Below are 11,246 nucleotides of genomic sequence, written 5' to 3'. Positions count from 1 at the left end.
GATTGTCGACAACATCTTCTCCGTTGAATAGTCCGTACGTATTGAACATAGCCAGTGTAGCAGGCGCGCGAAAGTATTTGGGCGCAGGAAAGAACGGGCGGGCGAGAGGGAGACACGCGCGTGTGGACAGACGCGCGTGTCTCTCTCGCCCGCACCGCTCTTTCTTTAGCCCACTATTTCCAATGCAAGCGCCTGCTATGCGGGCTATATTGACCAACAATGAATGGTACCTTACCACATGGTGATTCCGACTTCTTAATATGTTCATTTTTACTTAAGTAAATCTATCGCATCTTGCATAGTTTGTCGATAGTTTATTGAGGCATTTCGAAAACAGTTCTTGAAGCCTTTTGGACTTGACCAGCCAGAGGCATTTTTGCTTCCGAGTTCAGAATTAAGGGTCACCCGACGCGATTCTCAGTTGCTCGTTTTTCAGGATTTTTTTTCCTTTTATATTTTTTTTCTCGACAGAAAATTTCGCCTTTTTAGCTATTCAGATAGCAACAGCTATTTGGATACCGAAATTTCCATCATTTCTTTGCGCTTTGGTGGACTGGAAATAACTTTGGTGTGATTTTCTCCTTTGTTTACACGGTTTTCGCTTTGTTTACATTTCAAGTTCTTGTCGCTTACGGTGGCCCCGAGGGGCTATATTTCATTTTTTTTTTTTCGCAAGCGTTTATACCAGAATCGACTTTTTGCCTTTAAAGTTGGGCGTTATTCCGACCGCCAAAACAGCACACCATCAAGGTGCAAACAATGAACGCCCAAAACTGTTACAAAAGTTATTTTGCGAGACATTTTTACGCAGTGTTAAAGCTTTGGGTAAAAGCTTTTGCGCGCTTGTACTGCTTCCCTAAAAATTGTTGAAATTTGCAGTAGTTTCGCGAATAAAAAAAATGTATTTTTATCGAATTTTCGAACTTTTCCAAAATTCTTAAAATGTAAAGCGCTTGAGGGAAGTCAGTTTGTAAGACGCCGCTGACATATCGATAACTCATCTGGTTTGGGTCGATGTTATCTAGTGCTTTCCCTTAAGCTCGCTATTATGTTAAATTGAATGCATTTGGATGTATTGGACATTGTTTTGAACCTTTTCTTTTTCTGGATCGTAATCAGAATTGTTGTGATAATACATTAGGCTGATTTAGCAACAGAACGGGAACGTCATTTGACAACGGCAAACTCGCAAAAAGGGCTAAACTCGACTTCCGGTACCGTGTCCAGTCTGCCGTTCAGCCTTTGGTCGAGCCGACGGTCGAGCCAGTGTTTTGTTGTTTGTACGGCCATCAAACCAGCTTTCGCTCGCTGATTCTGAGAATGAAAAAAAAATAGAGTGGTCAACTTGCTGCTAACCTCAACAGTATAATTAAGCTTATGTTTCATGGCAATCAACTCAGAAGAGTTTCGTTTCAAAACACGGTAAAACTCACTGGTAGATAAAACTACAAAGCGATTGTTGTTGTCGTTTTCCAAATAAAGCTCGAATCGGCTTTAAGACATGAAGACTGAGAAATTGAAGAACTGAAAATTAGAACTACAATACACAAGCTTGCAATGATAACTTTTTATATCTTAGTTTCAGCCGGGTTAAGTGAAAAATAACAGTCAAAAACTTTGTTTTCGTCAATGAAAATCAGTTTACCTGACGCTCTAGCCAAAATTACACACTGAGTTATTATCATCTTACCTTTTCTGAATCTAATCGACTAATTGTTTCAGTGATCTGTGTCTGTTATCCATAAAAGCAATTTCAATAACTACAAAATAGTCAAAAACACGAGCAGCATGAAGCAGAACAATTGAACCACAGGGAGCGCGTCGGAGACTTTGATCTGACCACAGGTGGCCCAAGCGTAATATGGGCCTGTGGTAGCGTAATATGAGAGTTTGTATGGGAAAAATAGAGTTTGAAACTTACATGAAATAAATGAAGTAAAAGCGATAAAAGTTATCAATAAAGTGTAAATATTGTTACCTGGAGTCGCTGTCTTTGTTTTTACGAAGTTTCAGCGCGATTTGAGTACTTTTACATCGACCTGACAGTGTAATAATAAGAGATAAAGGGATATAGATGGCATCCCAGGTGATAAGCTACGGTCGTAATATTAAATAACTAGATATAGAGAACTGATATTTAAATTTAATATCAATTCAAAAAGTGAAAGACTCTTTACCAGCCAAATTCTACTGCTAGCTCATTACTGCACTGAACAGTCAACTTTCCTACAATGTGATAAATATATAACATAATCCTATACTTACTGATAGTTAAGTGCTTGTATTACATTATTACCAGACCTTTTTTGTTGAATAAACCTCTCGCCAGTTCAGTTCATTTAGTAAGGAGTTAATTCTCTCTTTCTTTTTCAGAATAATGAGGTTGTGCATCGAGCTATACTGTAAAAATCCCCATGTACTAGATCCTTTAAGGAAAGTGTTGATCCTTCCAAGTAATCGCACCATATTACGCTTGGGCCACCTGTGATCTGACTGGAAAGTGTGAATGAAAAAGAGACCGGAAATGGTCAATCCGGCGCATGCGTAGACGTTTTGCCGCGGTGTTGGTCGAGCCAGTTGTTTGATTTGCGCGCCCCGTCGTCAACTGACGTTCCCGTTCTGTCGCTGAATCAGCCTAATGATCAAGCATATGCCTTGCCTTGTCGCGCTATCTACTCACTGGGCAATGAAGGGTAACAGTACGTGGATCAGATCTTAGTACTTTATATTCATTAAAAAACATTCTAAAAATATTTATCAAAGTGGAATGGTTACGAAGCTCGAAAGACAACTTTGTCATGTTTTTGTTAGCTTTTTTGGACTTGACCGTGCACAACGTTCAATAGCATTCTTGTCATTTTGAACTTGCTGAAGTCGAGGCGATCATTTCAGTCATTTTGTAAGACGCCACTGACATATCGATGACTCATCTGGTTCAGGTCGATGTTATTTAGTGCTTTCCCTTAAGCTCGCTATTGTGTTAAATTGAATGCATTTGGATGTATTGAACATTGTTTTGAACCTTTTCTGTTTCTGGATCGTGATCAGAATTGTTGTGATAATACAATGATCAAGCATATGCCTTGCCTTGTCGCGCTATCTGCTCACTGGGCAATGAAGGGTAACAGTATTTGGATCAGATCCTTGTACTTGATATTAAACATAGTTATTAAAGTAGAATGGTTACGAAGCTCGAAAGACAACTTTGTCATGTTTTTGTTAGCTTTTTTGGACTTAACCGTGCACAACGTTCAATAGTATTCCTATCATTTTGAACTTGCTGAAGTCGAGGCAATCATTTCAGTCATTTTGTAAGACGCCACTGACATATCGATGACTCATCTGGTTTAGGTCGATGTTATCTAGTGCTTTCCCTTAAGCTCGCTATTATGTTAAATTGCATGCATTTGGATGTATTGGGTATTGTTTTGAACCTTTTCTGTTTCTGGATCGTGATCAGAATTGTAATAATAATAACAATAATTTAATTCTTATTATTAATTGTTGTGATAATACAATGATCAAGCATATGCCTTGCCTTGTCGTGCTATCTGCTCACTGGGCAATGAAAGGTAATAGTACTTGGATCAGACCCTTGTACTTGATATTCATGAAAAAACACTCGCACATAGTTATTAAAGTGGAATGGTTACGAAGCCCGACAGACTTCTTCGTCATGTTTTTGTTAGCTTTTTTGGACTTAACCGTGCACAACGTTCAATAGTATTCCTACCATTTTGAACTTGCTGACCAATAGAAACATCTCATTAATTTATTCAGTCACAGTTTGTAAACAAAAAACAAAGGATTATGCGACGCGGTCAGGGCGTTTCCAACATAAACTACAGCATCGTTATTTTTAACTTTACAGTTTGCCGGCTTTCATAACCAGTCTCCTCTACTAACTATGATTCGAAGAATGTTTTTTATTACCACCAGTGCAGTGCGACAAAATATGCGTAATAAGCCTCAGAATATGCACCTTTAATCACATCAACAGTCCACTGACATGCTGACATTACTGTTCAAGCGTGGAGCAGAACCTTTGCCTGCTTCCTCGCCTTAAGCGCTTTCTCACGCTGGAAAGCCTATTTTTAGGAGTTTAAAATGTATTCTTATCACATAAAAGCGGTGCATACATTCCTGATTGCACACGAGTTGTTCGGTTCTGACCGGAGCACTTCGACTAGGCCTCCCGCACCTTGTGACAAGTTGTTCAAAGTAAGTGGCTTCCTTTAGTTTCAGCTTTGCGTTCTCAGTCTTTCTTGGCGATAGTTAAGCTTGTTGTAAATAGTAGATGAAGAGTTTGTGACTGTGAGTAGTTTCTTAAAAAGGATGTTTTCCTAAACTTTAAGAACTGTTGGCGAGATGGGTTGTCGTTGAAAAAGAGGGATCGGCTGTTTCTCTAGTTACGAGCTTGAGTTGAGTCAGAGTTGAGTTTGAGTTAAGATTGCGTTAAATTTGAGTTACCAAAAATGCCCTTTATTCTACAGGAAATGTGTAACTTTCACCGTTTTTTTTCTTCTGTTTTTACCTTGTTTGTATTTTTGTTGCTGCAATTTTATGATTGGTGCGGGTAGCTAACCCCGTGCTAGGGAAATCGAAACACTTCATGAGCGTATGTTATTGGTGAGCACTGTTTACATGTTGTGTGAGAGCAAGGTTCTTTCATCGTCTTCTTATTTAAACATAAAACTGGTTTTTTTCAGGTCGATAGATACCCGATATCGTCTCTAGTTTTAACCTATTTCTCTTCATAGCTGACAACGAAAAAGAATTAAAGGGTCATCGTGCAATAAACAAGGGCAAAAGAGAAGGAAAAAATGTAACAACTGTTCTTTTTTCCACTATATTGTTAATGCAAGGCCCCCGGAGCGGATTTTCAAGTGGGTGGGGGGGCTTATGCGAACGCGTGAGCGTGAGCTAACTAGGAGGGTTCGAGGGCATACTCCCCCGGGAAAATTTCAAATCTAAAGCTGCCAATAGCAATATAAATTTGTAATTATTACATCGGCACACACACAACGGTTGAGTGTCACCAGGACATTTTTAAGTCAGATTCTTTGAAGGTGCCAAAGTTGTCTTTCCGATTGTCATTAAGAGCTGCAAACTCATTGGCAACAGCTACAAGACAAAGTTTGTCCATTCTGTTTGTGGGTGTTTACTAAACCTTGTTTGTGTGTTAAGTGCCAGATCTGGGTAACCAAAGTAAAAAAAAAGAAAATTAAACCATCCGAAAAAGTGGCCCACCCCCTGCGCAGTCCCTGTAATGTACTTGCGACCGACTTTTGTAGCATTCCATCGTGTTGTGATCTTGCGGTTTCCAATAAATTGTGCTATTAATTGTTGCATGGACTCTTTCATTGCAAAGTGCTTTCTGCTTCTCAAAGAAACGGATAACTTCAAATTCAAGGGTTTTTTGTCGTGGTGGCCATGGATCCAAACATTAGAGAGCTTATTGCCGTCGTTTTGACGACGGCAACGGGAAATGAAAGGCAATGAAGCAATAGGCCGGTTCACACTAGGGACCAAAGTACAAGTGTAACTGAAGTCAAATAGACTTTGGAAAGAAGATTCAATAGATTTTCAGGCATGGCTGCGCGCGCCTAAAACGTGAGAAGTGGTTTTTGTATGAAAAGTTCCAAGGTTTCTAAATTGTTGGTACAAATACTTTTTCAGCTGTTATTAATTTTTGTTCATTCATCCAGGTTGACGTTATTTTTGTCTGCAACTTGTAGTGCTGTAAAGTAATCCACATTTTCACGAGAAATTAATTATTCGCTACGGAATTTGATTTTGCTGAATACTAGGTGTACACAACTTTTGTGACACGCCGTTAATTAAAGAAAAATGACAATTTTGTTTTGTGTGCGTGTTTAGATGCAAATTACTTGTGAGCACAAGTTGGCGTGCAGTTGATTGCCTGCCTCAGAATTAGATCACAACTTTTTTCTCAACCTAGAATTTTCTACCGTAAGTCTGCTTGAAATACCCCTTCAAAAAACAACTGCTAAGAGTAAAAGTACACATAGGTTATGGACAGAATCGCAGTAAACAGCACAGAGCACAATTGACGTCAGTGTGACTAAATTGAAATGTTTGTCTGGCTTTGGTCAAATTTTTTTTATTTTGATGACAAAAGTCGCGACAAACACGAAATTTCACTTCTAGCACAAAAGAGTACGCAATAAAGTATTTCTTCCACACATTTATGATGTCACTGATGACGTTATCTTACAAAGAAGCCTATGAATTATTAGTTATCAACACAAAAAGTCCCTACACTCTGGTGTTCCGCACTCCCTGAGTAAACTAAATAAAAACAAGACTAGATAATATAGCCAAGAATGAGGCGCAACTGTGATATGTTGCTCAGTTCTCGCCAAATTCCTTGAGTAAAAAACAGAAATAGAAACTTGAGAACGCGATGAATTAAAAACGCAACCGTGTGTAACCTTTTGTAACTTAGACTTTTGCTTAGACTTTGGTTGGAGTTAATTCCATGGATTGAACTATTGGAACCATTAAGTGTGTAAAACAAAGTGTCCGTCCGTTAATTGCATCGTTTGCGTATTTTGCGAGACGTTGTACCGCCACCGAAATGATCCCCACCATCGAAATGATCTCCGCCACCGAAATGATACCTATTCGCAATCGAAATGATCCCGTCTTAAATTTTCGGAACCTTGGCTTAAATGGACTTGGGACTTTGCTACCTATTCTAAATTCTTCGTTTATTCATGCAAACACGATTCCAAACAGAGGAAAATAGAGAAAGCAATTAGACTGATAACAGTTCTATACACTGATTAAGAAGATTAATTTCCTTGCAAAAATATAAAAAGAAATTCGAAGAAATAGAAGACATAAGTGAAATGGATCTTTTGAACAAGTATTGTCTAGTGTTAAACCAAAAAAAAACAAACAAACAATTTACTGCAAAATAAAGTGCGGTAAAAAGGTAAATTACACACCGTAAAAAAGATGCAATATAAATAAATAAAAAGCACGCTCTAAATTGTTGTCCAGTTTTTGCAGTCCTCTTAATTCCATTCCCGATATTCCGGGGATCATTTCGGTGGTGACCGCCGGTATCATTTCGGTGGTGATTGGGGGTCATTTCGGTGGCGGAGATCATTTCGATGGTGGGGATCATTTCGGTGGCGGTACGGACGTATAAATTAGCTGTAAAGACAAAAAGATACATCCAGTTAGTGAACTTTATTACTTCACCTCAAAAAGTTAACAAAGAGAAGTAAACGGCTAGCATAGCCTGTTCATGTTGTCCTTCAGCAAAAAAACAAATAACTAAAAAAATATATAACTGTTCTATTGAGGCCCCAAACTTCTGTTTAAAAAATCCAAGCTTTCGCCGATCAACGGCATCATGGGCTAGCATAATGTTACAGGCCCGTAGGGAAGGGGGGGGATGCGACGGGTGCGCTCGCAGCCCCCCCCTCCCCCTACAGGTTCCATAGGTCCACTTTTTTGTTGATCAAAGATTAAAACAAAGTGAATTTAGAGTGTTGTTCTAGTCTAAGTCACTGATTGTCATCGGCTCCTGTGATTGTGTAGTAAAATTTAAAATACTTCGAAATAGCTCATAAACCTGACTCGCCCTTTCCGCAAAACATGTTTTAGCCTTCGTAAACTATAAAAAAGGGGATTTGGTATACCTACAAAGCATTTGTGCCTTGCTAATACGTCACTTGCTCCTTCATTTTTTGTCCTTAACTGGTAATGTATGTTTTGGATGATTCGTAGTCACTGTCGTAGTGTAGATTTAGCAAATATTTCTTTCACTGCGAGGTCATGTGGTCTTGTGCTGTACAGTGATTTCCTGTAGATTCTTATCTTTGAAAACGTTACAGTCAAGAAAACTTTAGCAGGGACTGATCAAACAAGGTGAAATAGAGTTTAGTTGCGATATTTCGACTGGCCAATACCAGTCTTCATCAGGTTTATTGAGATATCACGAATTTACAGAAATATGAAGTAAAAATGATGACCGGAAATTACATAATATGACGTGGTATGGTGTGGCTACTTAACAATACTTAAAAAGACAAGATAACAAAAAAAAAAAAGATATACTATATATAGTTACAGTTTATCACGTTTATTGATGCCCAGAGGCTCAGTTGTCTTAGCTTCATGAATAAGGTGGACTTCACGTGTTTTCCTAAAAGAATCACGGCCATTATCTTTGCTTTATCAGAAATTGAACTCTGATCGCTAGCTGTAGGTGTAGGGATTTTCCTTTCTCACTTTTAAAAGCGGCCCATGAACCTTTAGGGTTTGGTTCCATAGTTTTCTGCAAAGTGTTGGATCTGAATCGTCAGTTTAACAGTATGACAGGGTATGAGATTCCCTGCTATAGTTTTGACATTCTCGACCCAGCTTTTTTTTTATTTCCTTTTTTGGCGAGAGCGGTACAACCGTTTCTGACTGGACGCATTTATCGAACTGTTTCAGAGAATGCGAATTCTTGTTTTCGAATTGCCTGTTAAACAGCCAGTTACAAAGGGTGGATCTCGGATCCACGTGTGCTTGAAGGAGATGAAGATATGCATTTTCATTCACGACAGAACAGCACGGCCCCTCAAGGTGCAAACGGACGCAACAACTCCCAATATTGTTGCGCCAACAATGTTGCGTGTTTCAGTGGTGTGAAAACGGATGCAACGTGTAACATCCAACAATGTTGCGTCCGTTTGCACAGGGCCTTACTTAAAATGTAGATACTCTAAAGTTCCATGCAAAAGGACGCAACATTGTTGGGTACACGTTGCGTCCGTTTGCCCCCCCCCCCCCCCCCCCCCCTTTTGCATGTTGTTGCTTTTTGTTGGGCAAAGTTTGAAACCGGTCAAACTTTTAGCTACGCTCAAACGGACGCAACAATTCCCAGCATTATTGGCACAACAATATACTCACCAAGTGCGCTTCAGAGCCCAAGTTAAAACTGGTCTTTTTTTTTTAGATTGGCAAAACAACAACTTTGCAAGCGCATCACCATTTTTGTACATTTCTTTGCCCTCGTTGCACCACGACGTAAAACTGCCTAATTTCACATTTTCTGGAGGACGGAAACACCATACAGCCATTTTTTGATTCTTCTTCTTTTTTTTGTTAACTTAGATACCGGATCTTCAGAAAAATATACCAACATTTGGCAAATTGAACGACGTGAAATATTAGCGATGAGTTTTGAAACAGCGTGAATTCACTTTTGTTAAGATGCTCCAACCTTCTTCAGAATTTTTGTTGAAACCATAGGAAATGTAGAGTGCATTATGTGGAGTGCATGCAGAATGCTTTCTGCGCTAGTCTTTCGATCCTTTTATAGTGAAATCGAGGAAAATGATGACAGGATTCAAGCTATGGTAATTAGACGTTCTTTTCGTTTAATTTGAAATAATTTGCTCATGATAAATAGCCTGTTTTAGGCGTTCAGAATGTGTTCCAGGGTTCTAGAAGGCGGGATTCCAAGGAAGGGGAGCTGAGGAGGTGGGGGGGGGGAGGGGGGATTGTGGGGGGGAGGGCTGCAGGTGTCTACGCCCTTTCCCACTTGTAGAAATGAAAAATTACGTTGTTTTGAAATTACTCGCTTGATATGTTTAACGCCGATAATCTTTGCCATCACTCGCATTCACAGAGTTTAAAAATTAAAAAAAGAACGCCCAAAACGGTAACTCAAACCTTACTTAATCTTAACTCAAACTTGACTCAAACTCGACTCGACGATCGTCATCCCACAAAGACACGCCTTACGCTCAATGATGCTGTAATCTCATTCATGGTTTACATAATTCGGGACTTTTCATTTGGTCTGTCCTCATACTGGATTCTTTTAAACGATTTTCGTTGGCTTGTTATAAAGTCGTCTTTTGGTCTTGTGAGATAGGAAAGACATTCTTACTCTTCTGATTTCAACACAGTAAAGGGGAAGGGGTTGGTAGATACGCTCTGCCCTCCGTTGAGGAGGTACAACGTCGGGGCAGTCAGCCAAATCCTGTCTAGGTATATGTTAAGATTGTTAACTCTTAAGCCACGTGCAAACGGACGCCACATTGTTGGCCAACACAACTCCCAACATTGTTGGGTGTTACATGTTGCGTCCGTTTGGACAGCCTGTTGCATGTTGTTGCGCAAAGTTTGAAACCAGTAAAAGGTTTAGCCCTGTTGAAACGAACCCAACATTGTTGGCCAGTAACTCCCAACATTGTTAGGAGCTGTTAGGTCCGTTTGCACGTAGCATTTATGGCCTTTTTTTTCAGATGATATTTTTGTGTCATTAATCATTGTCTCGGTCATCCGGTCATATTAAGAGGGTCTCAATGGGGTGGTGGCATTTACGGTTATCGGCTAATTTTTTTCAGTTACGGTTAACAAAAAAGTTAAAAATTAACTTCTTTTGTTTCAAAAAGTTAAATATTAATTAACCTGTATTTTTTGCATCTTTAAAGCAAAATAAAGGTCTTAAGATCATCTCGGGATATGAAATAAGCTGTTCTTTTGAAAAATTTTAACATTAATAGATCATACTTTTTATAAAGTATTCCACTTCTAATATTATTTTACACATAAAAATGTCAATAGTCAATTTAAAAATAATCTTTGTGAAAAAGCAAAGTACACACGCGAACGCCTAACTCAAGGCCGGGGCGCGACATTCATTACAACAGAAATGGCGGTTTTCACACTAGAGACGGATTATTCGTGTGAGACGGGTTATCCGTTTGATGATTTGCGTCAGATAGGTAGTATGTCTTAATTTGAAAGTGGAATAGTTTTAATTTTGCATGAACAATCCGCCTGACTTTATCCTTCAACTTCAACGGACAATTTGAAGACGGGATTATCCGTTCCCCACAGCCTGTGTACAGCCGCCCCTTCCCCTCAGAAAAAAAATCGGAGAGGGGATGTCTGTCGGGAAGGGGGCGACTGTACACAGGCTAGTCTCAGATGGATAATCCGTTTCTAGCTCTAATGTGAAAACGGGCAATAACAAAATTCCCGTGTCCAGTGTTTTTAATGGTAGGGAAGGACTGTACGGAACCACTTTCAGCCGTTTTGCCTTGTCCGTAGGCCTCCGTAGGCCTCCTTATTTCGCGCGGCTAATGCGTTTCGGGTCACGTGGTCCGAGCGAGTTCGCCACCGAAATGCCTTGACCGAAATTGCGTGGGAAGACGCCGTACAGGGACAAGGCATGGCAATGTCTACCGTGGCGTCAGAGAAAAACAGGG

At 39.7% G+C, this 11,246-nt stretch overlaps 1 pseudogene; it reads left to right on the top strand.

Annotated features, from left to right (window-relative positions):
- Positions 1-3,885: 3,885 nt before the first annotated feature.
- The window catches only part of LOC140947265 (uncharacterized), an 18,629-nt pseudogene continuing 11,268 nt past the window's right edge, over positions 3,886-11,246 (top strand).

This window comes from Porites lutea, chromosome 9 (genome assembly GCF_958299795.1).
Source record: "Porites lutea chromosome 9, jaPorLute2.1, whole genome shotgun sequence".
In the NCBI taxonomy this organism is placed as follows: Eukaryota; Metazoa; Cnidaria; class Anthozoa; order Scleractinia; family Poritidae; genus Porites; species Porites lutea.
The sequence above is the reverse complement of the archived record's forward strand: the minus strand, read 5'-3'. Positions and strand labels throughout refer to the sequence as shown.